We start from the raw sequence: 23,971 nt of genomic DNA on the forward strand, positions 1-23,971 counted from the left end.
TAATCCTCTAAAGTTGGCACAGGCTCAGAAGGAGTTAGAGCGCATGCTACAAAATGGCATAATCAAAGTGAGTTACAGTAACTGGAGCTCACCCATAGTCATGGTGCAAAAGCCAGATGATACCCAATGGTAATGCATGGACTATTGCAAAGTCAACACCATTACAAACACATATGTATATCCAATTCCACGGTTGGAGGACTGTGTCAAAAAGTGGTACAACCAACTTAAATTTCTAAGTTGGAGTTACTCAGAGGGTACTGACAAATACCTCTGTCAGAGAGAGCAAAGGCAATTTCGGCTTTCGTAACACTGAATGGACTATATCAGTTCAAAGTCATGCCATTTGGTATGAAAAACGCTCCAACCACTTTTCAGAGACTGACTAATAAGGTCATTGTTAGATTACCCAACAGTGTGGTGTATATTGATGACCTGGTGATTTTTAGTCACTAATGGAAAAAACATTTACAGCATTTATTGGACTTGTTTGATCAACTTCAGAAGGCAGGCTTGGTGGTAAACCTGGCTAGAAGTGAATTTGCCAAAGTCCAAGTCACCTTCCTGGGCCGTGTTATTGGACATGGACAAATGGCCCCAAGGGAAGCAGAAATGAAAGTAATTGGGGAATTTCTTACACTGTCAACGAAAAAGGCAGTACCACGGTTCCTGGGATTGAGTAGAGTTTACCGAAAGCTTGCACCAAACTTTAGCAGTGTGGCTGCTCCATTCACCAACTTGTTAAAAAAAGGCAAGAAGCTTAAGTGGACAGCGGACTGTCAAAAGGCATTTGACAGCCTAAACACCGTGTTAACCACTGCCCCAGTATTAGCCACACTGGATTATCCAAAGCCTTTCAAGGTGGCTGTTGACACCAGTGATGTGGGTATCGATGCGATGCTCCTGCAGGAGGATGACGAGGGAATAGAAAGACCCATCAGGTATGTTTCCAGGAAATTGAATGTTTATCAACAGAAACATTCAATGATGGAGAAAAAGAATTTAAGGTTGGCTGTTGGCATTCCAACATTTCAGTGTTTATTTTACCAACAATGCATCTGAGACAATCGAATACACTGACCACAACCCATTGACATTTGTGGAAAAATTTAAGGATAAAAATGCCAGCCTGTTTAGATGGAGCTTGTTGTTGCAGCCATTCAATTTGACAACTGTGCATCTGGCAGGTTGCGAAAACATGATTGCTGATGCGTTATCGAGGCTTGAATGAGATACGGAGGTGTTGTTTGCATGTTTATAGTTAGTATAGTGTATATGTGTGTTTTAGTAAAAAATTAGGTCTGCAGATGCTGGAGATCACAGCTGCAAATGTGTTGCTGGTCAAAGCACAGCAGGTTAGGCAGCATCTCAGGAATAGAGAATTCGACGTTTCGAGCATAAGCCCTTCATCAGGAATAAGAGCTGCTAACCAGGTTTTGAATGGTTAAAATAATGAGACGGTGTCCTTGGTTTCTTTTCGGGGGGGGGTAATAAATCGCTCTTGGTGCCGATTAATCTGGTTTGGTACTGAGATTTTGAAAGGCCTTTAGTTTATATGTAAACATGACCACTTCAGGCCAAAGTGGTCATGTTTTAGAAGTGACCTGTATAATGAAAGGGGAGTGGTCAGCTCTCTACCTGAGCAGTTTAGTTCAGTGTAGAACTAGTTAGGAGTTGAACAGTGAGCTGTGTGGAAACAAACTCTCTCTCTTCCCCCACCCCACCCCTTCTCCCTCCCCCTCTCTGCCCTTCTAACTTCAAACTGTAAGCATCTGATCCATTCATTTATACTGGTTTATCAGGGTTTTTGCTTATTGGGATTGTTGAATGTATTTGGAACAGCATAATTAAGTCTAGTTTGAATAGACTGAGTTCTGCAGGCATTCTTAATTCTGTTCTACGTGTTTCATTGTGTAATTTTATGAATAAAGATTTTTCTGTTTTTAACCTAGTAGTCAACCTTACTAACTTACTCCAGGTAATTTTCAGTGCGCACTTACCAAAACAAATTGCAAAGTTATGGTCTGGGGCTGCCTGCTTCAGAATGTTTTGAGTGGTCTGGCCTAGTCCATAACACAATAACACAACCAACATGAGACAAAATTCCACCATGTCTAGTTTGTAAAGCTGTCAGATTATTACAAATAGAATTGATCCACTGGTATCCTTAATGACGCACTTTAACAACAGAATGCTAGATGGGTTTGCATAATGCGCTTAGTAATGAATTGGTGGGTATACAGCATGGGAACAGACCCTCCGACCCAACTCGTCTACACCAACCAGATATCCTCTATACATTTAGTCCCTTCTGCCAGCATTTGACCCCATATCCCTCTCAATCCTTCTTATTGATATGTCCAGCAGATGCCTTTTAAATGTTGTAATTCCTTCCTCTGGCAGCTCATTCCATACATGCACCACCCTCTGCGCGGAAAAAATATCTTTCCCCTCTCACTCTAAACCCAAGCCTCTAACTTTAACTGCCCCACCCTGGGGAAAAGACCTTATCTATTTGCCCAATCCATGCCCCTCATGATTTTAAAAGCCTCTATAAGGTCACCCCTCAGCCTCCGATGCTCCAGGGAACACAGCCCCAGCCAAATCAGCCTCTGCCTATAGCTCAAACTCTCCAAACCTGGCAACATCTTTGCAAGTCTTTACTGAACCCTTTCAAGTTTCACAATATCCTTCCTATAGAAGATTTGTACACAAGATTTACAATGATCAAATGTATTTTATAATGAATAAGGAAAAGGAATTTACTTATTTATGGAGCATATTTATGGAACTACTACAATCGACTGCAAATGTTATGCCTGTATTGCCATATCAGCAGCTACAGCCATTAAAAACACTATAAATGTGCTAGCAGAATGCATGTGCGGAGAATAGTAAATTAAAAGTTAGGCATGAGCATTCAATATCAGATGACAAATTACCTGAGCGTCTTCACTGGGATGGTGTCTATGCAGCTTACTGTCTGATGTGCTTGTCCAAAGATTAAGGACTTAACCAAACTAAGGCTCATCTTTGCCAAGAGTAGGGAAAGCCAACAGCTGAACAGCGAGCTCAAGAGTGGGAAGCTGTTTCTATGCATACCAAGAGTCCATAAGATCATAGGAACAGGAATTAGGCCATTCAGCCCATCAAATCTGTGCCTCCATTCGATCATGGCTGGTAGGTTTTTCAAACCCATTTTCTCACTTACTCTCCATAACTCTTGACATCTTTGACAATCAAGAACTTATCTATCGCTGTTTTAATTATACTCAATGACTTGGCCTCCACAGCCTTCTGTGGCAATAAATTCCACAGATGCACCATTCTCTGGCTGAAGACATTTCTTCTTATCTCAGTTTGAAAAGGTCTTCCCTTAACTCTAAGGCTGTGCCTTCTGGTCCTCGTCTCTCTTGCCAATGAAAACATCTTCACAATGTCCGCTCTGTCCAGGCCATTCAGTATTCTGTAAGGTTCGATCAGATCCCCCCTCATTCTTCTGAACTCTATTGAGTATTGTTCCAGAGTCCTCAATTGTTCCAGAGTCCTCAAATGTTCCTCATCGGTTAAACCTTTCATTCCTGGGATCATTCTTCAGACAATCTGCAAAACACACAGCCAGACACCGAGTAATCCTAAACAATTCTCACAAGACAATACTGAAGTGCTCTCCAAAGCAAGGGACTTTCTTTAAATCTGGACTCTGGTTAAGGACCAAGGTCAGACTTTGTCATTGCATATCAAGCAGAGAGTCGGGGTCTTAGGTAAGATCCCCTTAAAGCTAAGACAACAACTATGATTTATACTTTGATTGTGAGTATTAACTTAATACAGTATACAAAGAGGATTTGTTTCTTCATACTTCTATCCCAATGAATTTGAATATATTTATTTCTTACCTCACACTTCTTTCTCAGTGAATTTACACAAACAACCATTATTCCTTAATTACCTATTTAATTAATTTACACTTTATAATATTGTTCCTATTGCTGTAATATCATCCAAAATTTATTCTTAAAATAAAATATCAATAAGCAACCATTCTAAAAGTTAAAGGCTCACACTTTATACCTCAGGGCCCTAAACTTATTTGATATTTTAACGTGGAGAAAACTATGCACTAAGAATGGCTAACTCAGGGGAATTTACTACACGATGCCAGTCAGTACCTTTCACTCTGTGATATTTTTGATTAGTCTAAGCACCTCTGGCAATGAGGACACCTTTATTATAGGATTAAACCTGTAGCTAGTAATGCTGCCAAGGTTGTTAAAAAGATTTGAAATTTGCTCTTTGTCAAGCTTTGAGGTAAGCAATGAGTTCAACTGAATAAATTTACCTTGCCAAGAGAGTATGGGTCTTAGAAACATTACAAAGATAATTGATTGGCATTATCAATACAACAGGAAAGTGTGAAATGGATATGTATTGAAGGTGACACACAAAAAACATTATAATTTGAAAAATTTTCAAAACAGCCTTATTGTTATAAACCAAGCATTCAATAAGCTTCTTTCCAAATCTCATCAACAGAAACAAGCCCTTCACAGAACAGAAGAAGTCCATTCGGCCCATTGAATCTGTGGCAGACCTCCGCAGAGAAACCCAGTTGATCCCAGTCCCCTGCTCGACCCTACAGCCCTGCGTGTGACCATTTCCACCAATACTGCGTTCTCTTCTGCTCTCCTTGTTATAGGAAAGATGATGTGAAATTTGAAAGGGTTCAGAAAAGAGTGACAAGGATGTTGCTAAGGTTGGAGGGTTTCAGCTACAGAGAGAGGCTGAATTAGCTGGGGCTACTTTCCTTGGAGCGTTGGAGGCGGAGGGATGACCTGATAGAGGTTTATAAAATCATGAGAGGCATGGATGGGGTGAATAGCCAAAATCTTTTCCCCAGGTTAGCAGAGTCCAAAACTAGAGGGCATTGTTTTATGATGAGGGGGGAAAGATTTAAAAGGGACCCAAAGGGCAACTTTTTCATGCACGGGGCGGTGTGTTAATGGAATGGGCTGCCATAGGAAGTGGTGGAGGCTGATACAATTATGACATTTAAAAGGCATCTAGATGGGTATATGAATAGGAAGGGTTTAGAGGGGTATGGGCCAAGTGCTGGCAAAAAGGACTAGATTAGGTTATGATGTCATGGTTGGCATGAATGAGTTGGACTGAAGGGTCTGTTTCTGTGCTGTACATCTCCATGAATCTACAACAGGACAGAGTGATTCACAGTATAGAATAGGTCCATTTGGCCCATTGAAACTGGCAGATCTCCACAGAGAAATCCAGTCGATCCCACTGACCTGCTGGACCCTGTAGTCCTGCATGTGATCATATCTGTCAACTAGCGTTTGTTGGCAATTAGATTATTTCTGCCTCCCCACCCTCAAGCTCCAGATTCACTTGCATTGTAGAAAAGCTCTTTCGCATATCCACCCCCTATCTCTTGTCCTAGACAGCCCACGCCTGCTCAATTTAGGAATCCTCCTTGCAACACTAGAACCTTAGACACACACTGAACAGTGCCAGGCTATCTCCGATTATACATTACAATATATATTGAATTCAGTGAAGCAAAAAATAAACAAATAACTTCAAAATACCTTCCTGACCCTCTCAGCAAATAAAACTGAAGCAACATGACATTAAGAAGCTATAAAATCATTGAAAGCATTTTAGTTTTTATTGGAGCAAGAAATAATTCAGGTTTTTTCCAGCCTGGATCTGTTTTGCAGCTGACGATATTATACGTGACCTATCCTTGCTTTAATGTGTCAAAATGATGTACTCAAGCAATTCTAGACTTCATCTTCCAGCTATTGTGTTTACAAGATTTAAATTACAGCACAATCTATTATTGTATATCATTCAGCAGTTATTATTGGAAAATTTGGGAATCAGAAGGGAATCAAATTCTTAACAGGTTTTATTTGATAATACTTATTTTAATTCCTTACCAAAAGTCAAACTGTCATAATTTATGAAGTGAGTCTTTTTAAAATATAGTATGTACCAGAAAGTTTGCACGTGGAAATGCTCACTGTCACCTGAAGAAGATATGTTTTCTTTATTGATTACATGACAATAGAGTTGAGCGACACAGAGAGTTAGAAAACTTTCTCCTTAGAATCATCTATTGTCCAAATATATGCGAGACATATATCATAGCTGTTAAACATAGCAACAAATTGTACCTATAGATATTCAAAGGTAAATATTGACAGAAAATTGGGACCAATAAATTGTGCATGAAAAGATAAAGAAATTGGACCAGGGACAGGAAGTTTCTCAAACCTGCTCTGCTCCTCCAAAAGGGTAGAGCCACACAGTCTTATCTGACAATATGGCTACTCTTTGATTCAAAAGACGGACAGATAATAATGGTGGTTTAACGTGAGGATCACCATACCTCAGGCAAGGAAACAGGTCAAGCCCTTCATGGTAACCTCAATGGGTGGGAATTGATCCCACAAAAGATTATAGATCTCAGTGTTGCAGCATTCAATGGATCCAAATTGCCTTCTAGACAAAATAGTCTCAGATTTCTTCATTTTATGTGAAAATCTTGTTCTCAATTTTATTCCTAAATTGTCCACCTCTAAATTTAATATTACAGCAAATTATTATATAGGATTCAGGCATCAGAGGAAATGGTTGTTTGTACCCATCTTGTCTCATGCTTTTAAAGGTCTCAGTTAATGGCTCCTCAATATTCTCAAATGAAGGGGATACAAACTCAATGTTTCTCACAATTTAACGCTTTAAGCTTTGTTTCATTCAGATGCATCAGTGTGATGCCACTCCCAAAGTCAAGGTATTTTTCCTGAGGTCCAGTGTCTGAAACCAAACATGGTCAGAACGCCAATGGTTCTGAACAATGGAAGTTTTAGCTGCTGAGATAAAAGCTCACTATTTACTTTGGGATACTGCACACAAGCCTTTCATTGGCAATGTGTACGCTTATTGAAGTCATCTTGTTCCTGCATAATGCTTTCCACCATTAAGAAAATATTCTGATTTATCTTTATTGAATGCAAAGTAGATAACATTATCTTTCCTTTCCTTTTCTTCTTCATTCATGGGATCTTTTCACTGGCTAGGATCAGAATTTACTGACCATCCCTAATTGCAAAGAGGGCAGATGAGTCAGCGATATTACTATGGATCTGAAGTCATGAGTAACAATGGTAGATTCCCTTCACTAAAGAGCATTGGTGATCCAGGTGGATTTTCACAACAATCAATTAGCTGCGCTTTTTATGCCAAATTTTCATTGAAATCAAGTTTTGCCATCTGTTATGATAGGGTTTGAATCTTTGTAGAATAGGACAGAAGACAAAGAACAATACAGCGCAAAACAGGCTCTTTGGTCCTCGATGTTGTGCTGACCTGTGAACTATTCTAAGCCCATCCCCCGACACGATCCCATCATCATCCATGCGCTTATCCAAGGACTGTTTAAATGCCCCTAATATGTCTGAGTTAACTACATTGGCAGGTAGGGCATCCCACGCCCTTACCACTCTCTGGGTAAAGAACCTGCCTCTGACACCTGTCTTATATCTATCACCCCTCAGTTTACAGCTATGCCCCCTCATAACAGCAGACGTCATCATCCTAGGAAAAAGACTGTCTACCCTATCTAATCCACTGATCACCTTGTATGTCTCTATTAAATCCCCTCTTAGCCTTCTTCTCTCCAATGAGAACAGACTGAAGTCCCTCAGCCTTTCCTCATAAGACCTTTGCTCCAGACCAGGCAACATCCTGGTAATTCTCACCTGTACCTTTTCCAATGCTTCCACATCCTTCCTGTAATAGGGCAACCAGAACCGTACACAATATTCCAAGTGAGCTCACACTGGCACTTTGTACGTTTGCAGCATGACATCATGCCTCCGGAACTCAATGCCTCTATCAATTAAACTTAACACACCATACGCACTATCAACCTGGGTGGCAACTTTCAGGGTTCTATGTACATGGACACCAAAATCCCACTGCACATCCACACTACCAAGAATCTTTCCATTGACCCAGTATTCTGTCTTTCTGTTTTTCTTCCCAAAGTGCATTGAACTTCAATTACCAACTCTCAGCTCAATTCTGCAGTTTATCCAAGTCCCCCTGCAACCTGTAACATTCTTTCACACTGTCCACCGACTTTAGTATCATCTGCAAACTTACTAACCCATCCATCTATGCCTGCTTCCAAGTCATTTATAAAAATGACAAACAGCAATGGTTTCAAAACAGATTCTTGTGGAACACCATTAGTAACTGGACTCCAGGCTGAATATTTTCTATCAACCACCACTTGCTGCCTTCTTACAGAAAGCCAGTTTCTAATCCAAACTGCTAAATCACCCTCAATTCCACACCTCTGCATTTTCTCCAACAGTCGACCATGTGGAACCTTATCAAAGGTTTTACTGAAGTCCATGTATACGACATCAACTACCCTACCTTCATCTACATGCTTGGTCAGCTTCTCAAAATACTCAATGAGCTTTGTGTGACACAACCTGCCCTTGACTAAACCATGTTGACTATTTCCAATCAAATTGTTGCTTGCTAGGTGATTATCAATCCTATCTCTTATAATCCTTCTCAAAACCTTTCCTACAACAAACATAAGGCTCACTGGTCTATAATTACCTAGTTCATCTCTACTGCCTTTCTTGAACAAGGGCACAACATTTGCAAAACTCCAGTCCTATGGAACTAAACCTCTAGACAATGGCGACTCAAAGATCAAAGCCAAAGGCTCCGCCATCTCCTCCCTAGCTTCCCAGAGAATTCTTGGAAAAATCCCATCTGATCCAGGGGACTTATCTACTTTCACACCTTCTAGAATTGATGACACATCCTCCTTCCTAATCTCCATCCTTTCAAGTCTAAAAGCTTGTATCTCAATTTTTCCTGTACAATAGTCTCCTTTTCCTGAGTGAAAGCAGATGAGAAGTATTCATTTAGTATCTCACTGGTCTCTACAACGTCCACACACAACTTTCCACTTCTGTCTTTGATTTTGAATAGAATAGCAACTTATTGTCACTGGAGTTTTTACAAAAATAAATCAATGCGAAGTTTTTAAGTTGCCATACTATGGCTATCTAAATTAATAACAGAAGTCATAAATAAGAAGAAAAGAGTAAAAGTTTATCTTAGTTCAATTAATGACTCCTGGGTTTGGGGAATGCTGGAAAACTGGACTGAAACTGCCCCACAAAGTTGAGACTAGACCTCCAAACAGAGACTAGACCTTCATGCTGAGAGTAGGCCTTCATGCAGAGTCTTGACCTTCATGCTGAAGCTAGACCTCCACGCTGAAACAAGACCTTCACACTGAGACTCGACCTTCATGCTGAGATTAGACCTTTATGCTGAGATTAGACATTCATGCTGACATTGACCTTCATGCTGAGATTAGACTTTTATGCCAAGACTATACCTCCTTGCCAAGACTAGACCTTCACACTGAGACTAGACGTACACGGCGAGACTAAACCTCCACACTGAAGCAAGACCTCTTGCCAAGATTAGTCCTTCACACTAGACTGATGTAATACCTGGAAGATGCTGAACAAGACCTCCATGATAGGAGGAGACCTCCACGCCACTCCAGACTTGTGACTGCCCCTCCTGGGCAAGCGTGCCACATCAAGAGACTACTACACCAGGAGACCACTACAGCAGGAGACCACTGCACCAGGAGACCACTACAACAGGAGACCACCACACCAGGAGACCACCACACCAGGAGACCATCACACCAGGATGCCACCACACCAGAAGACCACCACACCAGGAGACCACCACACCAGGAGACCACCACACCGGGAGACCACTACGACGGGAGACCACCACACCAAGAGACCACCATACCAGGAGATCACTACACTAGGAGACCATCACACCAGGAGACCACCACACCAGGAGACCACCACACCAGGAGACCACTACAACAGGACACCACTACACCAGGAGACCATCACACCAGGAGACCACCACACCAGGAGACCACTACAACAGGAGACCACCACACCAGGAGACCACTACAACAGGAGAACACCACACCAGGAAACCACTACACCAGGAGACCATCACACCAGGAGACCACCACACCAGGAGACCACCACACCAGGAGACCACCATACCAAGAGACCACCACACCAGGAGACCACTACAACAGGAGACCACCATACCAGGAGACCATCACACCAGGATACCACCACACCAGGAGATCACCACACCAGGAGACCACTACAACCGGAGACCACCACACCAGGAGACCACCACACCAGGAGACTATCACACCAGAATACCACCACACCAGGAGACCACCACACCAGGAGACCATCACACCAGGATACCACCACACCAGGAGACTACCACACCAGGAGACCGCCACACCAGGAGATCACCATATCAAGAGACTGCCACACCGGGAGACCACTACAACGGGAGACCATCACACCAGGAGACCACCACAGCAGGAGAACACTACACCAGGAGACCACCATACCAGGAAACCACTACACCAGGAGACCACCATACCAGGAGACCATCACACGAGGATACCACCACACCAGGAGACCACCACACCAGGAGACCACCATATGAAGAGACCACCATACCAGGAGACCACTACACCAGGAGACCATCACACCAGGAGACCACTACAGCAGGAGACCGCCACACCAGGAGACCACCACACCAGGAGACTACCACACCAGGAGACCACTACACCAGGAGACCACTACAACAGGAGACCACCACACCAGGAGACCACTACAACAGGAGACCACTACACCAGGAGACTACCACACCAGGAGACCACTACACCAGGAGACCACCACACCAGGAGACCACTACACCAGGAGACCACCACACCAGGAGACCACTACAACAGGAGACCACCACACCAAGAAACCACCACACCAGGAGATCACCACATGGGAAACCACCACACTGAGAGATTACCATACCGGGGGACCGCCATATCAGGACACCGCCACACCAGGAGACCACCACACCAGGAGATCACCACATCAAGAGACTGCCACACCGGGAGACCACCACACCAGGAGACCACCACACCGGGAGACCACTACAACAGGAGACCACCACACCAGGAGACTACCACACCAGGAGACCGCCACACCAGGAGATCACCATATCAAGAGACTGCCACACCGGGAGACAACTACAGCAGGAGACCACTGCACCAGGAGACGACTACAACAGGAGACCACCACACCAGGAGACCGCCACACTAGGAGACCATCACACCAGGAGACCACCACAACAGGAGATCACCACATCAAGAGACTGCCACACCGGGAGACCACCACACCAGGAGATCACCACACCGGGAGACCACTACAACAGGAGACCACCACACCAGGAGACTACCACACCAGGAGACCGCCACACTAGGAGACCATCACACCAGGAGACCACTACAGCAGGAGACCACTACATCAGGTAACTGCCACACCAGGAGACCGCCACACCAGGAGACCACCACAGCAGGAGATCACCACAGCAGGAGACCACCACACCAGGAGACCACCATACCAGGAGACCACTACACCAGGAGACCACCACACCAGGAGACCACTACACCAGGAGACCACCACACCAGGAGACCACTACAGCAGGAGACCACTACACCAGGAGACCACTACAGCAGGAGACCACCACACCAGGAGACCACCACACCAGGAGACCACTACACCAGGAGACCATCACACTAGGAGACCACTACAACAGGAGACCACCACACCAGGAGACCACTACACCAGGAGACCACCACACCAGGAGACCACCACACCAGGAGACCACTACAACAGGAGACCACCACTCCAGGAGACCACCACACCAGGAGACCACTACACCAGGAGACCACTACAGCAGGAGACCACCACACCAGGAGACCACTACACCAGGAGACCACCACACCAGGAGACCACTACAACAGGATACCACCACTCCAGGAGACCACTACATCAGGAGACCACTACAGCAGGAGACCACCACACCAGGCTCCAGGCCTACATTGCCATTTTGGGCCTAGGCTGAGAGAAGGTGCCATCTGCCAATGTCTAACCACAATGTGGGAGCTCCTTCACTAAAATAATAAGTCCTCCAACCAGCAGCAGTCCTGGATTTCTAGTCTAGTGACATTACCACTGCACCATTGCCTCCAATAAAAGTCACAGCTTACTTACTGAAGTAGGGCTTATGCCCGAAACGTCGATTCTCCTGCTCCTTGAATGCTGCCTGACCTGCTGCGCTTTTCCAGCAACACATTTTTCAGCTCTGATCTCCAGCATCTGCAGTCCTCACTTTCTCACAGTTTACTTACTTGCTTGTCATAGAGTCCTGGAGATTCTGTTGTGAATACAAAGTGGTGGGTGGACCCCAAACCTCGATGTCCTACCACCTAATTTGGCAGAAGGTATTTTTTCCAGGGGTGGGAGTGAATGGGTGTGAGAGATGACTCCTGTACGTGGGGAATCTGAAATCAGCAGGGTGATTGCATACCCCATTGCACACCCCATCCCATAGCGGAGGAGTTACAAATATTTAGAGAAATTGAAAGTGCCTGAGAAAGTTGGATGAGGTTTGTAGTAGAGTCAGAGAGGGTCATACATTGCAAAAACTGACCCTTCGGTCCAACTCTTCAATGCTGACTGTGTTTCCCACACTTAACTAGTCCCATTTGCCTGGGTTTGACTAAACCTTCCCTATTCATGTACTTGTCCAAATGTCTTTTAAATGTCAGAAGTCACATAACACCAGGTTATAGTCCAACAGATTTATTTTTTTTCTTTATTCAATTTCCACCACCAGGAAGGAAGGAAACACCAGTGACAAGCAGTGTCCTTCTCAGAGGGCAATGCTGTGTGATCAAACAGTGAAGGGGAGGGCAGGGATTAAATCGAAATAGAATTGGGGAGGAAATAATGCATTCCACTCCCTGTGGTACCCACCTTTAGTCCAATAGATTTATTTGAAATCTCTCTCTGTCTGTCTACCTCTCTCTCTCTCCCTCTCTGCAGATGCTGTCAGACCTGTTAAATGTCCTTCAGCATTCTCACGTTTCCACCATTAGCATATTTTGTTTTTATTGTTAGCTGAACAACCTGGGCTGTGAATGAAACAGAACGGGACTGATCAGACCAGAAGAGAAACCACCAGGGTGGTTGGGACAGTACGGTGGCTCAGTAGTTGACACTGCTGCCTCATCGCACCAGGGATACAGGTTTGATTCCAGCCTCAGGCGACTGTCTGTGTGGAATTTGTACATTCTCCCCGTGTTTGCATGGGTTCTCTCTGGATGCTCCAGTTCACTCCTGTAATCCAAAAATGTACAGCTTAGGTGAATTGACCATGCTAAATTGCCCGCAGTGTTCATGGATGAGTCGATTACGTGCATTAGCGTGGGGTAAATATAGAGTAATGGGTCTGGGTGCGTTACTCTTCAGAGGGTGGACTTGTTGGGCCGAAGTGCCTGTTTCCACACTGTAGGGATTCTATTCAGATCTGCACTAGTCAAAAAACTTTTGCTCAGTTCTTTGCTATAAACCACTCTAAAGCTGAAGAGAACTCTTTTTTTCCCTTTAGTAGATATGAGAAGTTGTGACTCATACAAAGTGTGGCGGCAGCTATTTTCCATTGTGACTGTGCACTGAAAGGCAGTACAGAAAGCACTTCACTGTGTTACAGACTCAGCCGGTCAGTCTAGGTGACTCCTCCAACCTCATGTTTGTTTCTGCCCTTCCCTCCATCGGCTTTGGTCTTGCCCACGTTGCATTCAGTGTTTCTATTTACCTGCTTATCTTCCCACTTTTATAACTGAGCCACAGTCATAATGCTTAGTGATGCTAAATGTAGCTCTATGAAGCCAGGGTAGTGGTGACCATCACTGATCCTCTATCTGGAAGTATTCCATGGCCACCCAAGCTTTACAATCTCCCACCGTTACCTGATGAGATGTCCCCTTCACAATTAGCATTCCTTCTGCATCCCGGTGTATTGTCTCCAATCTGCACAACTGACTTCCCCTGTGCTGCCTGACTTGCTGCGCTTTAACCAGCAACACATTTTCAGCTCCCCACCATGGTAGTGACCTCTGATAACCCCACCTGGCTTGCAGTGAACAGAATTTCTGCACTGACTTTGGCCCAACCCTTGACTGATTTGAAAAGACAGCTCCGACTAATGAGTGACCAGATCCCTGACTGGTCTCTGTTCGGACTGACTTACCATTAAACCCCTGTCCTGGTCACACTGGATGTGCCGGACTGAGTCTCCCCAGACCACCTGACTGGAATCGACCCTAGCACATGGCTGACCATGTCCAAGCCCATGGTCTGATATCCGATGATGCTCTTGACTTACACACTGATGATAGTCTCCATTGACTGAAGATGAAACCCCTTAGACTTTGAGACTGGCCATTTGGTTGAAGTGTGTTTGTCACATAAGCCACTGGCATTTGCAGCAGCTGCATTGATCTAGCATGGTGCTGCATAGTAATATATCCAACCCATTCAGTGATCACTGCTGACAACAAGCTGCCTGGCTTTACATCGATGCTAAAAGCAAGACAAGGCAGAAGAATGTTGAACCTATAAACTATGAATGAGGCAGCAAGGTGTGAAAAGGAAAGGTAGCCGGGAGGAGGCCCAAACTGAGTGACCACTAAGTGAATAACTGAAAAATGCGTTGTTGGAAAAGCGCAGCAGGTCAGGCAACATCCAAGGAGCAGGAGAATTGAGGCTTCGGGCATGAGCCAGCATCAGCAGTCCTCACCTTCTCCACCAAGAGGCCTGAGATGTACTGTCCTCCACTCCACAGGCTGTCCCTGTGAGTATGGCAGTCTGACAGCAGCATTACAATGCAAGGTGGGGGTATGGTCAAAGATGTTGTATTCATGTGGATAACTGTATTCTGATTGGGTTGGCCATGGGCCATGATGGTAAGTTGAAGCTGGTGCATTTCTGATGCTAACCTCCACAGACAATGGGTTGTATAGTCAGTCCCTGCCCATGGACCGTGCCCTGAGATGTTGGTGACTACTGTCCAAGGTGGAGGCACAGAGGAGGCAGCAGCAAGTCGGGGCCTCCAGGATCCCATTCTGTATCCAGGTTGACAACTGTCATCCTTTTATTTCTCTCCATTGCCTGGGAAAATAACAAACTTCATCTAAATGAGGTGAGAGTATGTAACAATGAAACGTTAACTCATGTAAATCGGTACCTTGTCGTTGTTCAGTTCTTTGGTGGAAACTCAGAGTTTCTTTTCTCAAGGTTGAGAAATCTCACTTTTCCTGAACTTGGCATATTTTGTATAGGATCTTAGGAACAGGAGTAGACCATTCAGCCCCTCGAGTGTGTCCCACATTAAATAACATCGTGGCTGATCTGTGATCTAACTCCATATATCTGTCTTTGGCTCATATCCCTTAATACATTTGCTTAGATTTTTCCATTTCAGACTTAAAATTAGCAACTGATCTAGTATCCATTGCCATTTGCAGCAGAGTTGCAAACCAATACGCCCACCCTTCATGTGTAGAAGTGGTTCTAACATTCTTTCCTGATTGGTTTGACTCTATCAGCCTGCCATTTCCACACATCATTCAGGGCTGGGAGAATCCCGCCCCATGAGTGTGGTTTAACTAAGCCATTTCATGTCACCTGGTCCTGAGAGAAGGCACACGTTCCTACTGAGTGAAACAGTGTGTTTTTTTTCATCCTATTTTCTTTCGTTATTTAGTTCTTGTCTCATTCAACTCTGCTGGGTCTTTTATGAACCTGAGAGTATTGAATAGATTGCTGAACAATTATAGGGTGCCTTCCAGCCTCACTACTGCTTATCTTGAATCTTCCCATTGATCTGTAGATCTGTTGCACAATTCATTAACGTTGTGACCCTTTTCAATCTCTAAAGGTAAAGGAATGTATTGCCTCATTTAATTACAGTAATGTTCTTCCTTTGAACAGTCCCTGGTGTAATCAAATGCCTGTTTTTTTTTCAAAAATCTAATTCTTTACCAAACAAGAAAGCTCCATATTTTATTAACAATGCCAACTGGCTTATTACTTAATAACACTTGCATAATGCCTTTTAACTTGAAATGCATCCTCTTCAATATTATCAACATCTTTGTCATTAAATAAGCGAATCTATGAGACCATAAAAACCATCTCTGCTTAAATTGACACTTCTGTCTTTGTTCTTACAATACATTCTTACAACTCCTACTTTCTTACAACTGTTTTCTCTCCTGTATTGGACTACACTAAACATAAATGTAGGTTTAAAGCATAGAATTAGAATAATAAGCACTAGGAGTATTGTTCAATTTCACAAGCAATTTTTCACCAGGTACAACAAGGCAATCTACCCAACAATGAAAAAAACTTTGAAAAAAGTATTTTATTTTTATTGTGATTTGGAGATGCTGGTGTCAGACTGGGATGTACAAAGATTTAAAAAAAAATCACACAATGTCAGGTTATGGTCCAACAGGTTTATTTGGAAGCACTAGCTTTTGGAGCGCTGCTCCTTCATCAGTTGGTTATCGGAGCAGCATTCTGAAAGCTGGTGCTTCCAAATAAACCTGTTGGGCTATAACCTGGTGTTGTGTGATTTTATATTTTTATTGTGTACAGTTCAGGGAGCTGTAGAAAAGATTTGAAGGCTTTTGAGTCGTTGGAGAAGTGATTTACGAGATCGAGGGATGAGAGTAGATGAGCATAGATTGAAGAAATTGGCAATATTCTGCTTGGAGAGAAGAAGGCTGAGAGGAAATTTGATCATGGTTTTCAAAATCATGAGCAGATTGATACAATAGATAGGGAGAAGCTATTCCTGCTTGTAGAAGAATGAGATGGCATAGACTTAAAGTGATGTGCAAAAGAAGCAATGATGTGAGGAATAACATTCACACAGCAAGTAGTTAAGGTACAGAAGGTAGATCCTGGAAATGTAGTGGAGGTAGGTTCAATTTGGGCATTCAGGAAAGCATTGGGTAATTATTTGGGTAAAAATAAGGGTGCAAGGTTTTTGGGAAACACAAGAGACTAGCATTAAGTAATGATGTTAATAAGAAGAGCCAGTGTAAGAAATAGCCTCCCTCTGCAATATAAGACTTTGGTGATTCTGTAGTAGATGATGGAATTGAATTGCATCTCATTATATCAGTAAAAGATGCAAGATACTGCTGCATAGATTATCTGTAAAGGCAGAAAAGTACTCAAAACACTTACAGTTTCAGATGGCCCATAACAGGACTAATATATAGATTTCCACAGTTTTGAGTTGGGGAGAATAATGAAATCCATTAGAATTTTTTGAAAGCTTGTGAAAAAGTCTGTAATTTGTTCTGACACATTCAAACTGAATAATCTTTTGTGAACTTGAATTTCAAAGATTGTGAATATGTGGATTATTTTGTTTTATAAATGAGCACAATGAAAGGATATTCAAACTTTTTTTTCTAACAGGACATTTCTTTAAAGTCACATGTCTTGTAATAACTGCTTCTTTACAGCACACACCTTGCCTAGGTTTAAGATTCACACATACAAATAATGCTTTCGATATTGTTTGGAGTTGATGAAGCCAACCTGCCAAGGGGAAACCACTCCCAGCTTAACTTTCCTGCTTCTGTTGTGAATCCAATATGAAACCTGATCGTGTCCCTATAGAGAGAATGGAATCGATCTCAGTACTCTGTTTCCTAAGCAGACTGCAGGTTGTACACATCCCAGAGATTACTGCCTATGTTTAACGAAATCCTTCAATCTATGCCAGAATGGTGGACTGACAGTCATCTGAACATTCCAAACCTTGTCCATTTTATTTTTGGCCAAATGTGTTCTTTTTTCAAAGTGAAATTCTGCAATGAGACTTCAATTGTGAACATCTTTTTCTTATGTGAATTTGTGTGCGTGTATGTGTGCGTGTGTGTGTGCATGTATGTGTCCATGTGTGTTTTTGGTAGTGAGTGTCTGTGAGTGTGTGTATGTGTATGTGTGAAAATGAGTGTGATTAGAGAATGTGTGTGTATGCATGTCAGTGTGTGTGTGAGAATGTGGATATGTGTGTGTGTTTGGGTGGATGTGAAAGATAGTGTGCGAATATGTGTGCCAGAGCGAATGTATGTGTGCGTGAGAGTGTGTGTATGTGTGAGAGAGAAAGTGAATGTGTGTGTGCGTGTCAGCATTTGTGTGAGTGTGGGTGTATGTGTGAGTGAGTGAGACAGAGTGAACATGTGTATGAGTGAAATTTGTGAGTGTATATTATAAAATTTACATGTTATCCAGTGCTGCATATTTGTTATTTAAATTTTATTTTGAAATAAATTAGTCATTGGTGTTTTGCAATTGCTGATGATATCTTAGTTTTTGATATGTTTTGTTTGGATTAACATCCACTACAGCAGCTGCTTAAGAGAAAACCACACTGTGAAATGAAGCTTTGATAATCTCTTCTCAAGATAAAATTGTGTATTGATAAAGCACTTTTAATGTAGTGAAAAACTCCAGGACACTTCACAAGAGCATTATCGACCAAGATATTGGAATTGGTGACTAAAAGCTTGGTTGAAGTGGTTGACTTTAAGCATCAAGTTAAAAGAGAGAGACAGAGAGATAGAAAGGCAGAGGAGTTCAGCAAGTGAAGTCCTTGTTTTAAAGCCAAGACCACAATGTCAGTCAATGGTAAGTGATAGAGCTTGGAAAAGTGCTAGAAGCCCTTCCAATGCCATTAATGTGCTAATGCATTATGTGCCTGTTGTGGGGCGGTTCACACACTAAAGTAGTTGTTGAAAAAAATCGCTTTCTCAAAACTGCAATAAGAGCCTCACAATAAAGTGCGTCAACTGTCCTTGAAATGTGACCACAAGATGGCACTGTTCAATCTCCAACACAGGAAATACAAGTCCTGATTTCAAATTCAGACAAAATCTCTTTGCATGATAATTGGTAGCAATAGGTAACAATTTAGCAATTTCTTCATAAATGTTCTTTGCTCTTGCTGATCCAAAACAAACAATGGAATTATTATTTGTGGTTTCCATGGTCCCATTCTTATCATTATGACTTGTGTATTTGTTTCTTGTCAGTCTGACTTTCGTAGCAAGACTTACAAGTGCATACAGTACAGTGCTCAAAAATGATCAAGACCTCAATGTCCATTTGAGCCTTGACCACCTGTTCTAAATGGGGCATGCAGTTGCTTCTAATAATGGCAATGTGTCCTCTCCAACTCACTGTCATTGGAATCATGACAATTTTATATTTGGGACAGATTTCCTCTGCAGGTGGTGAGGAATCCTCATCAGTGCTGAAATAACTCCACAGAACTAGTATCCCATTACTAAGTCAACCTTTATTCACACATGCACAGTATTTGGCACTAGTTTGTCTTCCTCAGAGCTGGCTTTGAACAGAACCTCCGATACTCCTATTAATGTCCATCAAAGTCAGAAGTCACACGACAGTAGGCTATAGTCCCACAGGTTTATTTGAAATCACAAGCTTTCGGAACACTTCAGGTGAAGTGCTTACTTAGTAGAGGTAGTGAAAAGTTTACCTGATGAAGGGGCAGCACTCCTAAAGCTTGTGATTTCAAATAAACCTGCTGGACTATAACCTGGTGTCCTGTGAATACTGACCTTGTCCACCCCAGTTCAACACATCACGGCTTATGGTATTTTGCAGACACCTTTCTTTTGAATTCACATATACCAACCACTCAGACTGTATTCTCTTCCTCCAACTCTCCACACAAGAGAGTAGGAACAATCATCAATAGCAATGGGCAACTGCTAAAAGCAACACTCACTACCAACTTCCTGCTCAGAAGAGAACACTATAAATCCTCCTGATGGTTGGTGAGACCACACACTCACGAACCCATTTCTCTAGGAAAAAGCTATAGAAACGATCCCTAAGAGTATAGTCTTCAACATCACAGCTTATATCTGACAACTAGGGCTCCCTGTTTGGACCATCAGGGAACTCATGTTCTATGAGGTTCACCTGGCTGACCTCGTTGTAATTAGTACAATAACCACGCCCCAGAATCTGTGATGGGAATAACAGTGTGGCTATTAGCACAGCATTTTGATAAAATGGAATACAACAGTGCTTTCTGGAGACTGGAAAGGTGCAGTTAAATGCTGAAATGCAGAGGTTGCTTGCAGAGATCCTCTGCTTCATTACAGTGTATGTTTTTACAGTCCTTGCTGATAGACCGAGTATTACAATGATGCAATGATGAGACTTGCACATTAGAAACATGGAAAGTTCAAGGTTTGTCCATTCAGGACTAAGGGTAGGGAAGAGCTCTCTGCAGCAAAGTCATACCAGACCCAAAACATTAACTCTGTTTCTCTCTCCACTGATTCTGCCAGACCTGCTGAGTTTCTCCATTTTCTCAGTGATTATTCTATGGGTGTCAGAATGATCGCTGGGAGTGACATTTGGTGACAACCCATACCATCCTATAATACAAGAAAAGTGCTTCAGTAGGTTTTGATATTGCAAACAAAAAAACAATGCGTGTGTGAGATTAACTGAGGGTGATGCAGAAGCAAAGTGGAAAATCACAAGAAACTGTTGAAAACAATAAAATTTTATCTATAATGATGTCCTCGCTCAGTTCTATCTGTGCATTATAGTGTAGGAATCATTCATGATTATTCTCAGCCACTCAAATGTTTTTGATGTAAAACAAAATCTCCATTCCTTCTTTCTTTATGTCCTTCTGTATTGTTCCCCATTTTCATCCAGTTTTTCACATTTGGGTTTTATCAAAATGTATCACAAAATTTATATCTGCTTGCTGAAGGCAATGTAGCAGTATGCATGCTGAAGTGGTATTCAAAAAGTACATTGTCACTGCACTTGGCCATTGTGAGATTAGCTCCATATAGTTTAATACTGACATTCTCATCAATCCCAGTAAATTATAAAACTGAGAAAAGCAAAGACAAGAATAGTCTATTGTGTTCAGCTTCATTGACTCTGAAAATCCATTCAATTGTATGAACAGGGGAAAAAGGTGAGGAGACAATAACAGTGTGATATTTTAGTGAAATATAATGATTTCAAGGAATACATACTTGAACACAATGCTTCAATAGAGTGGGGAATAAGCCAACAGAATGTTTTATTGTGTCAGTAACAAGAATGATAACAAATTGAAGAAAAACCTCAAGGAAGATTACATGGTAATGTAGAAAATAGGAGCAGGAATAGGCCATTTGGCCCTTCGAGCAAGATCTGCCATTCACTATAATCATCCAATGCAATAGCCTATTCTGCCTATAGAAAATAATGCCACCATCAGGCATAGTCAGAATGATTTTATGAAAGGGGAGTCATATTTGACAACTTATTAGATCAAATTGTAAGTTTGCTTGCTGAGCTGGTAGATTTGTTCTCAGGTGTTTTGTCACCATGCTGGGTAACATCATCAATTAGCTTCCGATGAAGCGCTGGTGTTCTGTCCCACTTACTATTTATCTACCTTGGTCTGTTCTCGATGGAGTTCCAGTTTGAATACCTGGCATTAGCAAACATATCCATTTGTACCCCATTTACTAACCTCTCGGAAACAGAATTGGAGGTGATATCACCCACCACAACAGACCGAACACCAGTGCTTCATCAGAAGCTCACTGATGATGTTACCTAGCACATGCACATTCGGGTGGCACGGTGGCACAGTGGTTAGCACTGCTGCCTCACAGCGCCTGAGACCCGGGTTCAATTCCCGACTCAGGAGACTGGCTGTGTGGAGTTTGCACGTTCTCCCCGTGTCTGAGTGGGTTTGCTCTGGGTGCTCTGGTTTCCTCCCACAGACCAAAGATGTGTGGGTCAGGTGAATTGGCCATGCTAAATTGCCCATAGTGTTAAGTAAAGGGTAAATGTAGGGGTATGGGTGGGTTGCGCTTCGGCGGGTCGGTGTGGACTTGTTGGGCCGAAGGGCCTGTTTCCACACTGTAAGTAATCTAATCTAATCTAAATGCCGAAATGTCTGAGAACAAATCTACCAGCTCAGCAAGCAAACGTACAACCTGAATTATGAATCTTCCTCAAAATTGCAAACTTATTAGAGTTCAAATCATCATTTAGTTCTGAAGAAGTGAGTAATGGTGGGAAAAAAAACCTCGTTGAAACTTTTTGTCTAATACTCATTGGGACATTTCATAACAACATTTATGCTGCCTCAGAGGTGAGTACTTCTTGTTTGGCAATTACATTCTGATTGGTAGAGGCATTCTTCCTGGCCATGCATCTACCAATCAGAATCTAATTGCCAACAAATCAGCATTCTCGTCTCAAACACTCAAATAAGTGTTGTTTTCCCTTTATAGTGACATTCTTGCAAATTGTCCCAATGAATGAAAAATGAAATGCATCTTTTTCTTTTAGCCATGATCACTTTATTAGTGTTCTTTGAGGATGTACAAAGCAGGATGGAAATGGACCTAGCAATAAATTGGAAACTGTTGGAGGGGACAGCCTTGCAGGTGTAAGCTGCAGTGAAGGGGTCTGTGGCGTGAGGTCTGGCTCTGAGACTAAGAAGGGAAAGGGGGAGAGCAGGAGAGCGCTAGTTATAGGAGACTCTCTAGTTAAAGGGACGGACAGGCGGTTCTGTGGACATGGGCGAGACTCGGATGTTTTGTTGCCTCCCGGGTGCTAGGGTCCGAGACGTCTCGGACCGTGTCTTCAGAATCCTTAAGGGGGAGGGTGTGCAGCCAGAAGTCGTGGTATACATTGGCACCAACGACATAGGTAGGAAGAGGGGTGGGGAGGTCATTCAAGAGCTCAGGGAGTTAGGCTGGAAGCTAAAAGCTAGAACAGACAGAGTTGTCATCTCTGGGTTGTTGCCGGTGCCACGTGACAGTGAGGCAAGGAATAGAGAGAGAGTGCAGTGGAACACGTGGCTGCAAGAATGGTGTAGGAGGGAGGGCTTCAGGTATTTGGACAATTGGACTGCATTCTGGGGAAGGTGGGACCTGTACAAACAGGACGGGTTGCACCTGAACCAGAAGGGCACCAATATCCTGGGGGGTAGGTTTGCTAGCACTCTTCGGGGGGGTTTAAACTAATTTGGCAGGGGGATGGGATCCGGACTTGTAGTCCAGCAAGTAAGCTAGCTGTGTGTCAGGATGCCCAAGAATGTAGGGAGGCTGTGGAGAAGGTAGCACTGACAGGGAATACTTGTGGACACAGAGATGGGCTCAAGTGCGTATACTTCAACGCAAGGAGTATCAGAAATAAGGTGGGTGAACTTAAGGCGTGGATCGGTACCTGGGACTACGATGTTGTGGCCATCACGGAAACGTGGATAGATGAGGGACAGGAATGGTTGTTGGAGGTTCCTGGTTACAGATGTTTCAGTAAGATTAGGGAGGGTGGTAAAAAAGGATGGGGGGGGGGGTGGCATTGCTAATTAGAAATGGTATAACGGCTGCAGAAAGGAAGTTTGAGGGGGATCTGCCTTTGGAGGTAGTATGGGCTGAAGTCAGAAATAGGAAAGGTGCAGTCACCTTATTGGGTGTTTACTATAGGCCCCCCAATAGCAGCAGAGATGTGGAGAAACAGATTGGGAAACAGATTTTGGAAAGGTGCAGAAGCCACAGGGTCGTAGTCATGGGCGACTTCAACTTCCCAAATATTGATTGGAAGCTCTTTAGATCAAGTAGATTGGATGGGGCGGTGTTTGTGCAGTGTGTCCAGGAAGCTTTTCTAACTCAGTGTGTAGATTGTCCAACCAGAGGGGAGGCCATATTGGATTTGGTACTCGGTAATGAACCAGGACAAGTGATGGGCTTGTTAGTGAGTGAACATTTTGGTGATGGTGACCACAATTCTGTGACTTTCACCTTGGTTATGGAGAGAGATAGGTGCGTGCAACAGGGTAGGTTTTACAA

General features: G+C 43.1%; 1 non-coding gene across 1 annotated transcript; it reads right to left on the reverse strand.

Moving 5' to 3' along the window:
* Positions 1 to 19,774: 19,774 nt before the first annotated feature.
* LOC132824548 (small nucleolar RNA U3) lies at positions 19,775 to 19,990 on the reverse strand. Its single transcript, XR_009645673.1, has one exon. It is a non-coding gene; the product is annotated as a small nucleolar RNA U3 (small nucleolar RNA).
* Positions 19,991 to 23,971: the final 3,981 nt, after the last annotated feature.

Source organism: Hemiscyllium ocellatum, chromosome 18 (assembly GCF_020745735.1).
Source record: "Hemiscyllium ocellatum isolate sHemOce1 chromosome 18, sHemOce1.pat.X.cur, whole genome shotgun sequence".
Lineage (NCBI taxonomy): Eukaryota > Metazoa > Chordata > Chondrichthyes > Orectolobiformes > Hemiscylliidae > Hemiscyllium > Hemiscyllium ocellatum.